This window comes from Camelus dromedarius, chromosome X, assembly GCF_036321535.1.
Source record: "Camelus dromedarius isolate mCamDro1 chromosome X, mCamDro1.pat, whole genome shotgun sequence".
Lineage (NCBI taxonomy): Eukaryota > Metazoa > Chordata > Mammalia > Artiodactyla > Camelidae > Camelus > Camelus dromedarius.
The window spans coordinates 111050392-111070792 of NC_087472.1; the positions used below are offsets into that span (position 1 = coordinate 111050392).

The 20401-nt window shown below is 43.5% G+C and overlaps 1 protein-coding gene across 5 annotated transcripts in view; it reads left to right on the top strand.

Moving 5' to 3' along the window:
• LOC105091671 (neuroligin-4, X-linked) overlaps positions 1-20401 on the top strand; it is a 302749-nt gene that overhangs the window by 33205 nt on the left and 249143 nt on the right. For 4 of the 5 annotated variants that reach the window (XM_064482621.1, XM_064482620.1, XM_064482624.1 and 1 more), the window contains one exon: positions 412-579. The gene's annotated coding sequence lies outside the window, so the exon portion shown is untranslated. Of the gene's footprint in view, positions 1-411; positions 580-3525; positions 3613-20401 lie in introns of all 5 variants that reach the window. The other variant, XM_064482622.1, reaches the window with a different exon arrangement.

A 20401-nucleotide genomic window follows, 5' to 3' on the forward strand; every position in this document is an offset into this window, starting at 1 on the left:
GTCTTCCTTCGAAGCCGTCTGCAATGCCACCTGCTGAGGGCTTCCCAGAGCTGTTACATCTTCTGCCCACGGCGCTCTGTTCCTTGATCAGTGATGCACATGCTGTTGCAATTCTCTCTAAATGCTTTTGCTTTAACGATGCACCCCTGCCCCTCCCCACCAAGAGACCCCACGTCCTCGAGGGCCACGTGCCTCTTTGGAATTCCTTTTCCTGTCCTCTTTTCCCATTCAAAGCCTGCTGTGCTCGACAGATATTCGTGGAATGAAATAACCTTGGATTTCCAGACAGTGTTTATTGTACATTTTTTAGGGACAAGAGACTAAAATCATGCTCGAACCAACTTTAAGTCAGAGCAACGTCGGCAGCATCTTTTATGAAAGTATTTTCGATCCTTTTCCCTTATGTTCCAGGTGTCTTTTTGACCTGCTCCCCAGGGCGAATGGGAATGGCTGTCAACGTCTCTGCGAAGCCCCAGGTCTTCAGCTGTGAAGATGAAATTCTGTGGCGAGTCTTACTGGACGCGCTGTCGTAGCATGGAATAGACCAGCTCGGCGTCTGCGTCTGATCTTCCGCCAAAGGTCTGTGCGCTTTGACTCGTGTATTCTCCGTGTGCTAAAATGCCGATCACATGGCGTCGGGTTTTTATGGTGACGTTTGCTTATATATCTGTGATTTGTAAATGTTGGGTTTGCCTTGACCAGTTAATATCAAGCATCACACATGAGTGATCCTCGTGTTTAAAGGAAGCTTTTACAGACGAATCAGTAGCTTATTAGGGATCGTGTAAGCCTTTACAAGTGATCTGTATATGGTGCCGTATAGTTTTGCATGAAAGCAAATTATAAAGCGTAATTTCTTACTCATTTCAAAATAATCAGCTACTTGATGTCCTATTTGCCTGCGTTCAGGACTTCTGCAACAGGTTGTTGCAACCCAACTTTCACAGAATCATCCATCCGTGTTTTAATCCAGGAAATTTATTCTTTCATCTCTGAAATATCTTAGCCACATATCTCTGTCTTAGGATGGTAGTTTCAAATACATGAAGTAAAGCTTACGACCTCATGGCCGGCCCCCCACGGAGCCCGGTAGCAGAAAACAGATGAGAAAAATGAAAGAACGATTATTTGAATATAGGAATGTCCACAATTAGCATTCCACCTTGATATCAATAGTTAACACCAAAATCTCAGCGGGTTAAAAAAAAAAGAGGGGGGGCACTGCCTTCTTTCTGGCTTTTTGGGGTGTTTGGAGGTTTTTGATACAAAAAGCAGTCTGAGAGGATGTTAGGCTGTGAACTGACACACGTAGGGCTATCCTTTGAGAAGAAGTTACAAAAATATTTGGAATGAATTTCCCCTTGCACAGGAAACATAGTCCAATCTGTGTTGATCGTACTTAGCAGGGCCCAGTAACGGAGCTAAGGACGGTGAAGACGGCACCGGGGTGGGTGGCAACATTCCTGCCATGTGAGTGAAACACTAGAGGATGTGAATATTTTCTTCCGTCAGATTTTAGGAGCACCCGATTTGAAAATAAAGGAAACTCATGCCAGTACTAATTCCTTAATATTTCCATCTCACTCGTGCCCCCTAAAAACCATCTCAGCGGAATCAAGCAAGCCAAGAAACAGACAAAAACTCAAACCCAAAATCCTAAGTCAAAGAATGTTTTCCTTGACCACCTTACAAGCACGGTCCATCAGACATGACTCGCTCGTTTTGGTAGGACCTTTCCTGACACACACCTGCAGCGTTCACGTTGCGATTGTGAATTTAACGCTTGCCTGTGGCTGCAAGCCAAGATACGATCTCCGATCAAGTGAAACAGAGCCAGTTTCTAAGTTGTGACATTATTCGTACAGGGTGAGAACAGCTAATACTGCGTCAGCGTTTGCTCGGTGCATCGCTCGCTGAGGGTGTCTTTGCGACTGACACCAAGTAACCTTTCTGTCGCTGATGAAACCTGTTTCGGATGCAGATTCCTCACAGAGTGGGGACTGAGGACGGGCAAGAGACATGACGTGAACTCCTGCACCTGCGATAATGTCGCGGTGTCGATGGAAGACAGACTCCCCTCTTTGAGCCCCACTGCACCCATCCCGGCTCCGTGATCTTGGGCGAGTTCGCCGACACCTCCCTGACTTTGGCATTTCCACTACTGGACGTAATGTTACCTCTTGTGCTCATTACGACACAAAGAGTCTGCGTATAAAATAACGTGTGAAAGGCTGACCCACCGTAGACAGGTTTCTTGTGATAACAATTACTGTTATATTGGGTTGGGGAGGGAGCTTGGTGCTGTGATGAGTGAGTGGTCTTTGAAATCAAGCCAGAGTTACGTCTGACTCTGCCGAACAGCTTACGCGTTGCGGGACTTGACCTCGGAGCATCGGTGTGCCTAAATGGGAAGTCTAGGTGATGGTCCCTATTCCGCCTGTCTGTGGCAGGGTCAGCTGTCAGTGAATGCACTTATGATTGTCGTTACCTAGAAGTTCATTTTCACCAAGGTATTTTAATCAACGGTGTTTACGAGATAATAACTAAATATGCTCGGTGTTAGTAGAAAGAGGAGGCTTGCTTGAAAGGCATCCTTTAGAGAGAAGATTCCATAGTGAGATGACAAGAAAAGTGCCAAATGATCCGGAGATGATAACTGATAAAATGGTGACTGGTTTTGTCTCTTGGGATGGCCCAGAGAGTGGGGCAGGCTTGGATTCTGTCCCTCTGACCCACTGCTGGAGGAATAGAAAAATCTCTGCAGGCTGAAGATTCGTTCTTACAAATAGATGACTTCTAACAGGTTACATTGATGGCTTTCACAAATTAAATTTTGCAAGGATTTTATTTAATTTTTATTTTTATTTGCAAGGATTTTAAATTCTTTTTTTTAACTTTATATTTGTGTTGTTATTTATTTATTTTTATTTATTGATTTTTAACTGAAGTACAGTCAGTTACAATGTGTCCATTTCTGGTGTACAGGACAGTGTCCCAGTCATGCGTATACATACATATATTCTTTTTCATTAAAGATTATGACAAGGTATTGAATATAGTTCCCTGTGCTCCCCAGAAGAAATTTGTTTGTTTGTTTGTTTTAACAATTTTTATAGATAGTGGCTAACGTTCCACAAATCTCAAACTCCCAAAGGATTTTAAATTCTTAGCTTAAAATAAGCTAGGTTTAACATAGATGTGGGACTGCATGGATGAGCGATCTCCAAGGAGAATTTAATGGTGCCCAGATGAAGGCAGATGAGAAGTATATTGGTAACCGCCAACTGTCTCAATGTATTCTAGATTCTCAAATTGCATGTGGACTTCAGTGTTTGGACATAGAATCGACATTTTGCCATAACCGTGTATGTTAGGAATCAGTTAAGAGTTACCTTATGCCGTTACCACCTCATTCTTGTAAACTACCCAAAAGAAAGCTTAGAAGGAATGTAGCATTGGATTGGAAGCATAGCGCCATCTCTTTTACTGAGTGGAGAAATCTCTCTGTCTCTCTCATTTTAATAGGGAAAAGTGTGCTGAGATGGAAAAGAAATCAAGTAGGTTTCTGTGGAGGCATTCTTAAAGGCATCTTCTTAGAAGGACAAGGTAGTGGTAAGTATCCCCCCAAAAAACCACCAGTAATCTCCATAATCTAGCTTATCTGGTTGACGCATTTACAGCCTGGTTGATTCAAATCTAGCCGGAGTTTCAGATTACGTTGCTGGTGAAAGTCGTTTTGTTTTGTTTTGGTTTGTTTTAAAAGATCTGTTTGAAATTCACCCAAGTGCAAAGCAGTGGTTTCAGGCTGGCTTGGAGTGCTCATAATGGCACGCTTTGAGAATTTGGGATTCCGTAATAATTGTATGTTTCTCCAAATAGCCACAATGCAGAGTATATCTCATTACATAGACAGGAGAGTCAGCCCTCTGACTCACGTTGTGTAAATCCTCCTGGAATTTGCCCTCATCCCCTCTGGCCGCGGGGAATCCACTCTATTCTGTGTAAGCACCTCAAGCTACGGGGGCATCTGAACCACCCCAGCATTTCATATTATTGTTCTTGGGTGCAGCCCCTGGAGAGTGCGATACGAAGTGTCAGGTGTGCTTCTAGTGCAACCTGAGGGCCCACTGAGACCACGGGATCATTCTCTTCATCAGAAAGCCGGATACAGAGCACAGCTGAAGGAAGGGAAAATGGGTGGAATGTTTCGATCGTCTATGGGTGTGAGGTTCTGTAAAACTCAAAACTGGGACTCTTTCCCACCATGTTTAAGTTTCAGCAAGAATGTGTTTTGATACATTTCAAGTAAAGGGTGAAGACTTTTCAAGGCTTCGCTGTCAATTCAAGCCCTGTCGGGACAGTATTCATGATTTTATGGATACAATAGTGGCTGTTTACCGACTTTCTTGTCGATTTGAGCGCCATAGCTTCCAAACATTTTTCAAAGTTTAGACCCTAAGTAGCTTTTGGGTGTCTGTTTACAGTTAACCACCTAATATCCTTATCTGCACCCTGTAACACGCTTCTGTAACTTTCCTGCATTCTAGAAGATTCTCAAGGTCTCACCCTTCATCCAACTCCTTTTTCCAACACACCAGATTTCCAAACTCCTCTTCTTGTTCCCTGCTGGAGAAAGAAATGCTAGTTTTTTTTTTCAAATATTTTTTAAACTTTTTTTCTGTTTTTATCCTTATCTTTTTTTTTTAATTTTTAAAAAATTTATTTTTTTGGAGGGGGGGAGATAATTAGGTTTTTTATTTATGTATTTATTTTTTTTAATGAAGATGCTGGGGATCGAACCCAGGACCTCACGTATGCTAAGCTTGCACTCTATCACTTGAGGTAGCCCTCCACCCCCTTTTTCACTCTTTTTTTAAAAAAAAAAATATTTTGGGGGGAGGTAATCAGGTTGATTAATTAATTAATTAATTTTAAATTTCTTTTTTTTCCCTTTTTTTTTTAGTTTTTGTGGGAGAAGTAATTAGTAATCATTTTTTGTGGGACAATTTGGTTTTAGAGGAGGTACTGGGGATTGAACCCAGGACCTCGTGCACGCTAAGCACATGCTCTGCCACCGTCCCCCATCATAGATAATTTGTGATTAATAAAGAAAGATGAGTGCTGGCCCCCTTTGTGCTGTTAACATGCAAATGTGGAAGATGCTCGTGGATGAGAAAACAGACGGTCAGTTGTCTGTCTTTATTGCGCACGGAGGTACCTGTTTCATCAAGGGGGCTCAGCGTATACACACATTTCTCGTCAGCACATCCAGCTCAGCCATCAGCAGCCGTACGAGACGTAAATCCCTTTGTCTTCCCATTTTCAAAACACTTTTTTAAAAAAAACTGCATGTTCATTTCCTTCCCCCCGCCCCCCCCCCCAAATCTGGAGGAGCATTAATATTACCACCGAGGCGTGAAGTGTCCCAAGGCTCCGTCTGCCCCGTCACCACCAGCAGCCCTTTGGAACAGCAGCCCGCCTGCGGCTTCGGGTTGCCATCATTTCAGGAGCTGCAGGCAGGGAGCACTTGGTGTCACAGAATCCGGCTGCCCTGGTTCCGAGGCGACGTGGTCCTCGCGGGTGTGGCCTCACACTCAGTGTGGCAGACGGCACAGCTGGTCGTGTGGCAGCTCACACGGGAAACCCAACGGGGACGTTCTGTGACGTGCACCGTCCGGGGACGGGGAAGCACTTCTTACCGTTTTCCCATACGCACTTCCGTTCCATCGGTCTTTGGAACCCCTGGGTATTGATCCATGTGTTCGTGCTTAGAGTCTCCGATAAGGCGGACACTTTGCAGTGTGGATGCGTGGTGGTCTGGTGGTGGAATGTCCTGTATTGTCTCATGAGGATGGCTTGGCTGAAAAACTAATGGCAAAACCGCTTTCTTTTCCCAGCATCCTCCAGACCCTAAGTGACATGGAAAAGCTCTGTCACTTTTTCTTTAAATTTTTTTAAATTAAAAAAAAAGTTTTAATTGAAGTATAGTCTGTTACAGTGTGTCCATCTCCAGTCATGCATAAACATACATATATTCATTTTCATAGTTTTTTCATTAAAGGTTATTACACGGTATTGGATAAAGTTCCCTGTGCTCTACAGAAGAAATTTGTTTTTTAGTCTATTTTTACATATATAGTGGTTAACCTTTGCAAATCTCAAACTCCCAAATTTATCCCTTCCCACCCCCTTTTCCCAGTAACCATAAGATTGTTTACTTTGTCTGCGAGTCTGTTTCTGTTTTGTAGATGAGTTCATTAGTTCCTCTTTTTTCTTTTCTTTTCTTTAGATTTTACAGAGCAATTGTCGCCTATGAGGGAGGGGTCCGGGGGCGCATACAGACCCATGGATCAGGGCATCTCTGTTGTCTGCAGTCATGGAAGTCTGCTGCTAATTAGCTGGTTTCTGATGGTCAGGCTTCTGACGTGTTTAAACAATAGACGTGTATTTATTCCCTTTTCACTGTGAAGAATCTGATTATAAATGAAGAAAACCATTTGTCCAGGATGTGCAAATAATTCATGAAGCCTGTTGAATACTGGAAAATTTCAAGTCAGGCCAGTTTAATGCAATTTTCCCTAGACTGTCGACTGAACACTTTCTGGGTTTGTCATCCTGTGAAAGGAAAGTCTTTGCCGTGGATTTTCATAGTTGTCTGGGACGTTCTGTGTGAACCGATCTCTGACATTCCTTTACTTATTTATCTATTTTTCCCCAAAGATGGCTTAGTTCAGTTCAAAACTGACGACCAGGAACAATTCCTTTCACCGCAACCCTGAAAGACTAGTTTTCATCTCTCAGTGAGCGGATCAAGAGTTGGACTAGAATTAGGGAGTTTAGTGTTCTATGCACGCACTGAATTTGTGGCTGTTGGAGATCCTGGTACTAGGGTTACCCCAGGGGTAAGAAATGTGGGCTTCTTTTTACTCTGATTGGTCCCGATCACCCGTTATCGAAATGCACCTCTTACTGAAGCATTTTGTGATTGACAGGGACATAGAGGGAGGCGTTACGTAGATCACTTTGGTATAGCACGTGGCGTAGAGATTTAAATAATGATGAAAAGGCACAGAGAGGTAGCAATAAGAAAAATGCTTAAGATTCCTGTGATCACTTTTGTATGGGAACAGACGGTGACTAGGCTTGTCAGGGTGACCATTTCATAATGTATGCAGATACCACGTCATTTTTGTAGCGTCTGTGAAACTAACATAACATTGCGCGTCAACTGCCTCAATACAGATGTGAAAAAATCAAAAAACATAAATGCAGAAATATAATATATAGTAATACTAAATAATGTAAACACATACCTGTAATATACATATTCTCTATAACATGTTATAGAATATAATACAGTAATAAAATCGTGTAAATATAAAGAATGCATTCTTGGGTCCCCTTGACCCTTTTCTTCTCAACTGTCTCCCAAGCTCGTAATATTTCCTCGTACCAAATACTACACTGCTTATTTTTATTTTTTTTTCCTGAGTGGAATGAGTTCTTTTCTGCCAAAAAGATATATATATCAGACTGGGGGGAAAAAATGGGCAAACGTATCTAGTTAAATACATCATCCTACACTATCAGCTTTTTTATGCATAAGCTGGTTTGGTTTGCTCTCTGGAGGCCGTAGATAAACTCAACTTTGAGGAAGTGACCGTGGTACATGACCTAGCAGAAGATGACCCACCCATAGCCTGTAGGTGAGTCCACCTGGTTTTATAAGTAATGCCTTTTATTTATTTATTTTTGTGTATTTATTTTATTTTTTTTTTAGTAACGTCTTTTATACTGCAGTGCCGGGATTGAATGATTGCAATGGAAACTGCATGCCCTGGAAAGCCTAAAACATACATTATTTGACCCTGCAAATTTTATTATTAAGTCAGTTTGCTTATCCATACTTAGGGCCATGGCATGATTTGTTGGGGAGGTGGGGTGGGGGTGCAAATCATGGTAATTATCTGGGTTGCACAGATTACTAACAGATGTGAACATATAGCAAATGATCAATACTACAGGGAAATGCTTGTATGTTACGAATTCTACTGATGGTCCCACTACAATCTGGTAACCAACCATGCAGCAGGTGTCTGTGATCTGCAGTCTGGGGTGCACGCCTCCGTGGGGTCTGGGCGCTCCCTGGAATTTTACCTGTGAAACTGATATGCACCAGGGGGAGATTCGATCGATGGTTGTCACAACACATCCTAGGCGATGCAGCTTACCTGTCCTCGTGAGCGTGGGGCGGCTCTGGCAGCCACTTCCCGTGGCTCTCTGATGGTTAAGGCCAAGGTTCCTGATTAAGCCGATGGAGCCTGGGGCACCCTGTTGACTGGTTTTGCCCCTGCCCTGGTCCATTGGCTTCGCCATCTAGAAGATGAAGCAAAAGCAATTAATGTGCTTTTTTAATTCTGCTCCACTGAACTTTCTAATGAAGTGCATTCTGTACAGTTAAAACCAGAGAGTTCATTGACGCCATTTCTGCTGTGTGTGTGAGAGAGAGGGTTGGAGTCAGCACGCTTCCCTGAAGTGCATGATTAATACCCAGGCGAGTGGGGTTGTTCTGGCTTCCTCTGCCGGCTTGTTGGATGTCACACTTGGCGGGCTTGTGGACCCGGAGTAAATAGTCACAAAACGTATTTTTGTTATAAATGATGAAGGCTCTTTGGTCGAAAATTACGCGCTTCCTATGCCCGGCGTCCTTCCAGTTCCGCAGTGGCTGCAGACACAGGATTTCCCACCGTGTTCCTCAATACGAATTCGCTGAAGCAGGACGTGGGGTGGTGGGGAACGGAGCACGCAGGACCTGCACGAGGCAGAAGGGAACAGAAGCTGTGTGAAAACCCTTAGTGCACGGCAGGGACGCGGGAATGCCATCGTTCCCTTCCCGGGGTCCTTCTTTGAGGTGGTCGGAAATTTCAGTAGAGATCTGTGTGTCTCCCCCATGCCTGTCACAGCACAAGGCGTGTGGAAGATTCGCGGTAAGCCCCGGATGAACGCAAATCCGCGTGCTTACCTCGGTGGGTTAGCAGGAAGTGGAAGCCGGACTTCGTGGAAGCCAGTAGCCTGGCTGAGGAGCCCAAGGGGGCTAGTCACGTTGGACAAGTCCCCCTCTTTCCTCCCACCCCTGGAGCTCACACGTGGAGGCATCAGCCTGGGTGACGTCACTTTTGTCCAACTCTGGATGGAAGGTGCCGTCCATCACAAGCCGGAAGCTTCCCTGCATGCTGGTCCAGAGCTGACCAACCTGTGAGTGGACCCCACTCTTCTGCATCATGCAGAAAATCCCTGGACGATCCTTTAATACCAGGAGGAGAAAGCAAAGTCATTCTGGCCCATGCTAGTTCTGGTTCAGGAAACCAGACATCTTGTTTTTTCACCCAGCAGTGAATCAGTATTATTTTATCCTTTGCATTTTGTGAATCTGGATGGAGAAGAAAATACATGCAGTGTCTCACCGCATTTTTCTATAGGTGACATCAGCTTGGAAGCAATGGAGGGTCGATCCTAGAGATTTTTCCCCCTGGTAATTTGTTCCGGTCTGGTATATATGCACGAAGAATGTAAATTACTTACCACTGACATGTCTGTAATTAAGTCTTCTAAAGGGACTACTACCCTTTCCACTGCTATATTTTCTTCCCAATTACTTAGAAAATTTAAGCCTTCCCTGGGGAATGCCTTCTATTTCACTAGTCCTTTTAATGGTAATTGATTGGCTTCTTCAAATGATGCTGTTCTGGGAAGAAGCTTAAATAAAATCTGGCAAATAGCATCATATGCATGAAGAGCTCTTGACGTCCTGGATATGCGGCCTCATTAATTTCTCACCTTCCCAAAGTTACAGCTTCCTGACGAAAGTAGACCTGAAAAAGGGAAACACCTCAGCTTTTCACGGAGTTTAAATTTCATGACGGGTGTTCTTTGGGTCTCTTTTGTTGTTGGTCTTTGCGTGGAGCCTTTTATAATCAATCGTCAATTAAAAATCTCCACTAATTTAATTCCTTTAATATTGTAAGTTGTATTTTTTTAAAAAAAATAGTGAAACCCAGTGTTTGCTCAAAAATCAGTTAATGAAAATGGAGCTGAGCGTGGAATCATTTTGATCGTGGGAGCATTTTACTGAAAGTGTGCCATCCTAGGAGTGACCATTGTTTACTGTTGTTTAACCTTCCCTGTATTTTAAAATCATCATTTCAGTGATGATGTCTAAGAACCGGTCTCTGAAATGATGGGACAGGAACCATTTAAAACTTTTTTTTTTTTTTTTTTTTTTTTTAAAAAAAGGAGTCAAGTACCACTGAATGAATGCGTTGGCATTCAGGGATATCTGACCAGAATGGAACCGATTTAAGGAGCAAGTCAGTTTAATCTCATTGCCTTTGAACGTTAAGAGTCTACATTGGCAGTCCATTCCCACCGTGCGTTTTCTGTTATTTCTCAGTCTCTTTGTGGTGTAGTAGTTACCTTGCTGTTGTCACAGATGCTCACAGACTTAATGGTTTGAACAGGACACAGTAAGAAACGCAGTTCTGGAGGCCAGGTGTCTGGGACAAAAACCGGTTTTGGCAGCGTTGGTTCCTTCTGGAAACTCTAGGGGAGGATCCGTTTCTTTGCCTTCTCCCACTTCTACGGTTCCTTGGCTCGTGGTCCCACATCACATGACCTTCTTTCTCTGTGTCAGGTGTCACATCTCCTTCTGTGACTCTCTGACCGCTCCCCACCTTCTTCTTTAAAGACCTTGTAATTCCATTGGGCTCACCCAGATCACCCAGAATCACCTCCGCTTTTCAAGACCCTTAATTTAATCACATTGACAACATCTAGGTAAGGTTCTTTACCGTGGAAGATTATATGTTCTCGAGGATTCTGAGAATTCACAAGTGGGTGATGTTGCGGGGACATTAGTCAACCCACCTCACTTAGGACGCCATGAATGCGTCTCGCCGTCATCTTCAATGATCTCTACTATGTCCGTCCCCTTCCTTGGAACTCTCTCTCCTCCATCACTCTGACAACATTCTTGTTTCTCCTTTCTCTCCCCAGTGGTCACCTCTCAGACTCCTCCCTAGAGTCCTCTGCACTTCCCTTCTTCCCCACGCCCCTTCTTCGTTCTGTGCTCCCATCCCTTTGGAATCTCACCCTCCATACTTGATGGACGGTGTATGTAGAAGACCATTCCACATGTGAAGAAAGACTGGGGGCTTTTGGTGACTTGGCCCCAGGCTCCCCACTCTACCCCGATGGTGACATCCTGCCACAGACGCTCTGTCCCAGGCACGTCAAACCATTCAGAACCTTCCAGAACCAGCTGTGTTCGGTATCAGACCTCCATGTCTCTTGTAGGGCTGACCCCCATCCCCTGACTTCCTCCCTTAGCTGACCTTTCTTGGAGCAGAAGAAAATCCAATCCTGTTCAGCCTTCCGACTCCATTTCCACCTGGACATCACTTCTCAAGGAAGCCTTTCTTGTCCTCTAAAATCACCTGTTGAACAGCACCTCCATTATAAGCCTTCTACTGCCTGTTTACTTAAACGTCTGACTTCTCTCCCAGACCGAAAGCTCCTTGACTATGGGAACTATTTCGTACTGCTGTCACCACCGTCCCATCTGACACGGTGCCCCCCCACACACACACACAGTCAAAAATGGTTGATCAAATTCATATTGTAGTGAAATGGCAGTGACTACGAGTGTATTTCGAGGTCATTTCACTAATTTGCAGTCACTCTCTTAGACTTTTACTCATTTGTATTAGTTCTCTAGTCTGTGTACCTTCGTGTCTAGGTCAATTATAATGGATGGCTGAGGAAGTCATGCATCTCTTGAGATTTCTTCAGGCCACCCGCTAAAATGGGTTAAATCCATACAGAGTTGTCAAAAGAGGGCAAATGTTCCAAATAAGCCGAACCATCCTCCTTGTACACAGGCCCCTTCCTGATGTTCCTGAGAGCTGTCGATGCACCAAGAAAAGTGAGAATTAAGTTCCATCTTGAGCACGGAGAATTATTGTCGCTGTCCCTTCGAGGGGGAAAGGCAAAATAGTGCTGTCTCCTAATGCAATATTGTTTTCCTCCAAGAATGTGCTGTCTTCACTTTACTTAAAGAAAAACATTGGCCGGGGTGGTGGAAATGAACTGATAACCTTGTGCTGGTGGATAGGACTCTGCTCCAGGGAAGATACTAAAGAGTAATGTTTTCCAAATAACATCGAGAAATGAAAGCGAACATTAAAAAAAAAAAATGCTCTCAGCAGTTTAGACCTTCTGAAGGTCATGTGGATGGAGAATGGCTTAACTAGAGTTATTGCAACTCTGATCTCATTTTTTTTTTGAGGAATGGCTTAGCCAAAGATTTTTTTTCTGATACTTTCTATGCTTATAAACAGTCAACAGGCATGTCTGATGTTAATTATGTGCAGTAAACGGACACGTCCAACATTACATTGGAACACTTCCATCTTAATTTGTATTTTTTTTAATTGAATTACTGTTGATGAACAATGTTGTGTTAGTTTCTGGTGTACAGCATAGTGACTCAGTTATACATATGAGTGTGCGTGTGTATATATGCATACATATATACTCTTTTTCAGATTCTTTTCCATTATATTTTATTATAAGATATTGAATATAGTTCCCTGAGCTGTACAGTAGGACCTTGTAGTTTATTTATTTTATATATAGTACTTTGTATCTGCAAATACCAAACTCCTAATTTACACCCCCGCCACAACCCGGTAACCATAAATTTACTCCCTATGTCTGAGTCTGTTTCTGTTTTGTAAACAAATCCATTTGTCTTTTTTTAGATTCCACATGTAAGTGATATCATATGGTATTTGTCTTTCTCTGTCTGACTTACTTCACTTAGTATGATCATCTCTAGGTCCATCCATGTTGCTGCAAATGGCATTATTTCATTCTTTTTCATGGCCGAATAGTAGTCCATTGTATAAATATACCACAGCTTCTTTATCCAGTCATCTGTTGATGGACATTTAGGTTGGTGTAGTTTCATAAGGGTTCTCCCACTTGAAAATTCACTTAGGACTTTTTATTCTCTTGAAGATCTCTTGTGTTAATTTCTGAATTGAACAAATTTCCTGAAGCTGCGCATTAAATTCTCTAAGACAAAAGGAGCTAAATTTACTTAAATCTTGAAGGGCTCTTAGTGTCAGGACATCAACTTCTCGATCTTTTCCTCCGTGCTCTAAAAAGGTAGTTGCCTTCAGCATCATGACTGTTAGATGACGGGGAGTGACAAGGAGACGTCTTTGGGAAGGAGGAGAGGGTCAGGGAGCCCACATCACAGCCCTGCAAGGGAGGAATAACCCACTTCCTCTTCCATCTTCTTTGTGCCCGTGATATAAGCCCAAACTTTGCTGGCGTCTCTGCGATTTGTAGTTGCCTTCTAATCCTGAGGGAGGAGCGTTCGCCCCTTCCAGCGGATGGCTCCAGGAGGTCAGGCTTCAAGTGCCCAGTGGTCACTACTGAGAGATGTGCAGTCAGGGACAGCCCTGCAAGACGGTGTGAACCCCAAACTGATCAGAGTGGGACATCAGCGTCAGCTTACCCCCACCCAGTTATCAGACCCACGTGCACCCCACGAGATGTCTTTTCTCTTAGGTATGCCATCAAATTTACGTAAGTAGCCCTATTCTAAATTTTAGCCTACTGTCATTTTTGTTTTTTTTAAATGACTTACTCAGAGCCCTTGACATTCACAGGAGATGGTCGATATGCAGGATATTTCAGTCCCGTGTGTCTGTCTTGCATGATCGTAATGCTAAGATGACATGGTCTAAAGCCTTGAATATGTTGCTATTCCATAACCTTGCTGGACAAAATCAGCCTTTTCCCTTGGTCAGCGAAGGTCATGCCATAATCAATGGGTTGGTGTTTTTTAGTTATAAGTGTACAGGACCTTTGTCAGCTCAGGACTTCAAAAGGTTCAGCTGACGTTCTGTCTTTGCCAAGCCCATGGGATATACGTTTCTGCCATTGTACCTGAGCTATTAAGCTATCTTGGCACACGTGTGTGCACACGCACACCGACGAAGGTCAATATATGCTTTAGCATTTCCATATTTTACACCTTTTTTGGGATAAGTCATTGAAGGAGGTATTTTTCTCATGCTCTCAGACTCCAAGCATGACGTGGAACCATTCCCACCATGGTTCCCGTGGTGGCCACCACGGCATTTCAATACTAGGTTTTAAACAAACGCATGAGTCAGTGGCCACCAGAATGCTCATTCATTCATGTGTTGCTTTACGCTTTGCAAACTTCCCTTCAGAGCCGGGGTTATATTGGATTCTGCCAACAGCTTAGGCTGACCTACCCTGTCCATTTTCCGGGGGTACATACCGAGGTGCGAGGACATGACGTGGTTGCTGGAAGAAGAAACTTCACCGCGACTCCTTTTCAGTGATGGTCTTGTCCGTTGCGTACAGAAGGATCCTAGAAGGTGGTGCCTTCCCGCAGGGAGTGTAGAGTAACAAAACTGGTATACGAACGCAGAGAGGAATCCACTTTGACTTATAGCGAAGCACACTGAGATATGTAGTCAAGTATCAGAGCTCAGTGAGTGAACGAGATGGCATTCAGTGGCGCTAAGTGATGTCATGGTGGCAAGGTGGGCTAACGACCCTTCTTACGGTGATTTTTCAACATGGGACTCTGGTCATGTGTCGTCCCCTGTGTCCAGTGCCTTATTTCTGAGTCCCAAGTTTTGTGCGTTTGTGTGACCGAAAGATGGGCATCCGTGTTTTATCTCAGGCAGTCACGGAAGCCAAGGAACCTCCGAGAACACACAGGGGGACAGCCAAGACCTGCCTCCCTAGCTCCAGGAAGTCATCTGAATCCTGTCCTCCCCCATGTCATCTTCCCGCCTTTGAAAGGCTGGGTTGATCAACGTTAGAAGATGTCTCCTGGTGTTCTTTAAAAAGTCCTAGAGCTCTTTCTATCCACAGGCAACGTTTTTCACGCTCAGAGGACGTGATTCTGCGTGACTGGTCTGTTGCATTTGAACCACCGACTAGAATGATGCATAAATCTTGACCATCCTCCTGTAGGAAATCAGCACGCCTCAGGGTATAATGCTTGCGTCGTCCAGATGATGGTAAGCAGAATAGGGTCTCACTGGCAATATTGATAGTCTGTTAATGGGAGTTTTGTGCCTCCAGATACCACCGTCTCCCTGTTCACTTTGCCAACATAGCGTTCCGCCGCTGGAATTCAGCCTTATCTCTTTGGGTCATCACTCATAACATCGCTCGTAACAGAGCCTGCTGCTCTCTGGGCGAGCACCTGTTCCGAGTGCTTTGTATTTACTAACTCAGCCATCTCAGCCACTGGACTGAGTACTTATCATCAGCCTTAGCTTCCTATTGCTGCTGCAGCTAATTACTACAGATGTAGATGTATTATCTTGCAGCGCTGGAGACCAGAAGTCCAGAATGAGTCTGAAAACCAACATGTCGGCAGGGCTGCGCTTCTTCTTGTTTCCAGGGGAGACTCTTGTTTCCCCGCCTCCAGAGGCTGCCTGCCTCTGTGTTCAGAGCCGGCGGCTTGAGCCCTCCTCACGCTCTCTGGCCCCCTCTTCACTTACAAGGATTCCATTGGGTGCATCTGAATAGTCCAGAGTGATCGTCTCACATGCCAAGATCCACTGATTAGCAACTGTAATTCCATCTTCAACCGTGGTTCCTCCTTTTCTGTGTAAAATTCACAGGTTCTGGGGGTCAAACCCAGGGCATCTTTGGGGGACCATTACTCCTCCCACCAAATGATTATTATCTTCGCTTGACAGCTGAGGACACTGAAGGCTGCATGGGAAACAACTTCCTCGAGGGTAGGACTCTGACGTGGTGGAGGAGGGGCTGGTGCAGCGAAGCCAGGACTGCAGTGTTGAGGGGCTTTGCACTGGGCCAGGGGGCAGGTCCAGATACTTGTCTCTGATCCCTGTGAATCCAGAATCACTAGGTGCCTATTGACCTTCAGGATGGAGGAGCAGGTGCACAGAAATCGGGTGGAAATAGTGGGGGAGAACACAATGAAATTTAACAGGGACAGTGAAACAACATTGTGCCAAAATGTGAAGCCAATGGAAACAATTTTGGAGTCATAGTTTTTTGTGTGTGTGTGTGTATGTGTGGAAAGAACAGGCACCAACTTCCTCAGAATCTGAGTTTAGAGGGTGCTCCTTTTTAATTTATTTTTTAATATATATTTTTATTGAAGTATAGTCAGTTTACAATGTGTCAATTTCTGGTGTACAGTGCTTCAGTCAAACATGAACATACATAGATTTGTTTTCATGTTCTTTTTCAACATAAATTACTACAAGATATTGAATACAGTTCCCTGTGCTCTACAGTATAGACTTGTTGTTTACCTATTTTATATATAGTAGTTAGTGTCTGCAAACCTCAAACTCCCAATTTATCCCTTCCCACCCCCGTCCCCCCTGGTAACCATAAGTTTGTTTTCTATGTCTGTGAGTCTGTTTCTGTTTTGTGAATAAATTCATCTTCTTTTCTAGAGTCCACGTATAAGTGATATCATATGGTATTTTTCTTTGTCTTTCTGGCTTACTTTACTTAGAATGACGATCTCCAGGTCCATCCATGTTGCAGCAAATGGCATTATTTTATTCTTTTTCATGGCTGAGTAGTATTCCATTGTATAAATATACCACATCTTCTTTATCCAGTCATCTGTGGGTGGACATTTAGGCTATTTTCATGTCCTAGCTATTGTAAATAGTGCTGCTAAGAACATTGGGGTGCAGGTGTCTTTTTGAAGTAGGGTTCCTTCTGGATATGTGCCCAGGAGGGGGATTGCTGGATCAATTGGTAAATCTATTTTTAGTAGAGGGTGCTCTTTATTCCCTAAATGACATAGAAATTTTACATGAATTATCAGAAGGGAAAGACATCTAATGATTATCCAAACTCAGGATGTACACAGACCAGGGCGGTCCAGATTTATCAGAGTCCTTTCATCTCTGCAAACACTTTGATCGCAGTATCAGAAATGAATTTCTTGGTTACAGAGACTTGTGAAAAACCCTCCCACAAAGCAAATGGTAACTTTCTCAGTCCTGTGTTTCATTTTGAAGATCACAGCTTTATTTAAAATTTTGAATTTTGCTGATGCAGTTGAAGAACTCAAACTACGAGGGGTCGCTTTAAAGTCAGCCCCCTTTTTCTATGAATGCTGCCAAATATCTTTTACTTCAAAGAGAGTTAAGTAAGGGGCACAGGAAAAGTTACAGTGCAATGAACACCGATGGGGCTTTTATTGTTAAATTTTTTGAGCCCCACCGTGTAGTATATAATCATACTGGAGAGACTGTCTTTCCTCTTGGTTCAGAGCACAGGCTTTGGGGAGGAAAAAAAATGGTGTGAAGACTGACTCTGTCTGCTTGGATGGGTTTCAACTTCTTAGAGCGTCTGTTTTCTCCTCTGTGAAATGGGTAGAGTGTCTCTGAGGGGATGTGTCTGCAGGGTAAGTGGAAAGTCCTGGAACTCTGTTGGCTTGCAGTGAATGCCTCTGAAATAATGATGACTTCTGGAGGACAGAAATACTTTATTTCAAAACACTTTTGTTGTGATTACATGACTTTTTGGTTATCTTTTTACAAATAAATCCACGCTTTATTTACTTTTAAATAAGTTTATTTTTTGAGGCTTTCTTTCTAAATAATTTCCTCCGTTGTCTAACTTCTTGCTGCTTTTTATTTTTTTTTAAACTGAAGTATAGTCCGTTTACAAGGTTGTGTCCATTTCTGATGTAAATCTGTTTAACTCCAAGAGGGCTACATCATCACATGGATTCTGTGACCAATGGCCTCAGCGGGAAGGTTGCTTCGGAATTTGGCCCAAACCACACCGCTGCTCCCATAAACCCAAGTTACCTTTCCCCAGACTACTCTGGTTTTGTTGGGCTCCCCACCAGGAGCAGGTCTTTGCTTTGTACCCGTACGCTCATCTCTTGCCTACGCAGAATTCAGTTTCATCTCGAGTGCAAACAACCTTCAATCTCCCCTCTGGTTCTGGAGATCCCGCTTGGCGCCAGCAAAGATGGCCTCGGGCCCCAGCCTCCCAGAGAGCTCTCTCCTTTCAGACGTCCTGCTCCCAGCCCGCACGGGCTCCGAGATGCCTGAAACAGCTCTGACTGTTCTTTGAAAGGAAGATTTTATTTTCAGAGCAGGTTTAAGTTCACAGCAAAATTGAGAGGAACGTACAGAGAGTTCTCCTATGCCCCTGTGCCTGCTTCTGCCCAGACCCCATGGTTATGAACATCCCCCACCCCCACAGTGCCATATATATATATTTTTTTCTTTTTTTTTAACAAGGGAAGATCTTATATTGACAAATCATAATCTTCCAAAACTCACTGTTAGCATTAGGTTCTTTCCTGGTGTTGTCCATTCCAGGGGTTTGGACACATGGATTAATGACAGGTCTCACCATCATTACAGAATCATAAAGAATATTCTCCGTGCCCTAAATTTCCTCTGTGTTCTGCTGAGTCATCCTTCGCACACCGCCACCCCTCCATCCTAAACCCTGGCAACCACTCATCCGTTCATTCTCTCCATAACTTTGTCTTCTCTAGAATGTCAGAGTTGGACTCCCAATAGTACACAGCCTTTTCAAACTGCCTTCTTTTCACTTAGTAATATGCGTGCATTTAAAGTTCCTTCTTGTCTTTTTATGGCTTGATAGCTCATTTCTTTGTAACACTGAGGAACATTCCATTGGAGGGACCCCAGTGTATGTATCCCTGCACCTGCTGAAGGGCATCTTGGTTGCCTGGGCGGTGGTAGACACAGCTGCTGTCAACATCTGTGTGCAGCCTCTGGGGGTGAATGCACCTTTTTCAACTCCTTTGGGTAAATGCCAAGGGGCGTGGTGGCTGGGGTACACCCGATTCGTCCTGACCTGTGAAACGGAAGAGGCTCCTTTTTTCTTGAATTCTAAGAAAAATACCATGATGAGATCACTCATATGTGGAATCTAAAAAAAAAAAAAAGGAAAGAAAAAGACAAATGAACATAAATGCAAAACAGAAACAGACTCACAGACATAGAATACAAACTTGTGGTTGCCAAGGAGGGAGAGGGCGGTGGGAAGGGACAGACTGGGAGTTCGAAATTGGTAGATACTGACAGGCATACATAGAATAGATAAACAAGATTATACCGTATAGCCCAGGGAAATATATACAAGATCTTGTGGTAGCTCAAGGCGAAAAAGAGTGTGACAATGAATATATGTGTGTTCATGTGTAACTGAAACATTGTGCTCTACACTGGAAATTGACACAACATTGTAAACTGACTACAACTCAATAAAATAAAATGAAGAAAAAAACAGTTATGTGCATGGGGAATGAGGGTGCATTAGCAAAATTATTCTTCCAAATACAGTGCCCACGTGTTTGCCAAAGGGATTAATGAGACCTATTTTTAGGACGGCTTTTCTAGCATGGAAAACAAGAAATGGGAGGAGGCCTTTGGAAGTGCCCACTTGTCTGCAGACCAGCCACCTGCCATCAGCTCTTTGGGTGAGGCTGGTGTCGGAGGCAACCCTAATTGATTGACATCGACCTTCATGAAACACACGTGCGTCCCCAGCAAATGTCTACCTGGGAAAACTTAAAAGAACCGGGCAAATCTAATACATGATTGATGTTGCAGAAAATCAAATCTGATCCCCTGTCCTCTCTCTCTGTTTTTTGTTTCCTCTCAATGCAAATGTTTTCCACATCTTCGCCACCTTTCCCTGCCTACGCCTCTCTTCTGCGGGAAATGTATGGGATTTGATTTTCTCGATATCTAATCCGAAAATTGGAAAGTTAATCCCACGGGACTGTTTATAGATAAGCTCTTGCGTTTCCATTTGCAAATTCGAGGATATGGAAATTGGCATACGATGCGGATGCATTTTTGCCTAAAAAAATTAAGGGCGTGGGAATGTAATTCTGATTAACTGTAGCATCTGGGGTGACTGCAAAATAGCTGTAATGTGTTCTGTTTGGTTTTTTTTAATTTAATTTTTTCTTGAAGTGAAGTTGATTTACAATGTGTTAGTCTCAGGTGTACAGCAAAGGGGTTCAGTTATACCCACGTATATACATACGCTTTTTCATATTATTTCCCAATACGAGTTATTACAAGATATTGAATATAGTTCCCTGTGCTGTACAGTAGGACCTTGTTTTTAATCTATTTTTTTAATTTTTATACTTCTTTTTTGAGGCGGTAATTAGGTTTATATGTTTATTTATTTAGTGGAAGTGCTGGGGATTGAACCAACAACCTCATGCACGCTAAACACGCGCTCTACCCCTGAACTCTACCCTCGTCCCCCAAGTCTATTT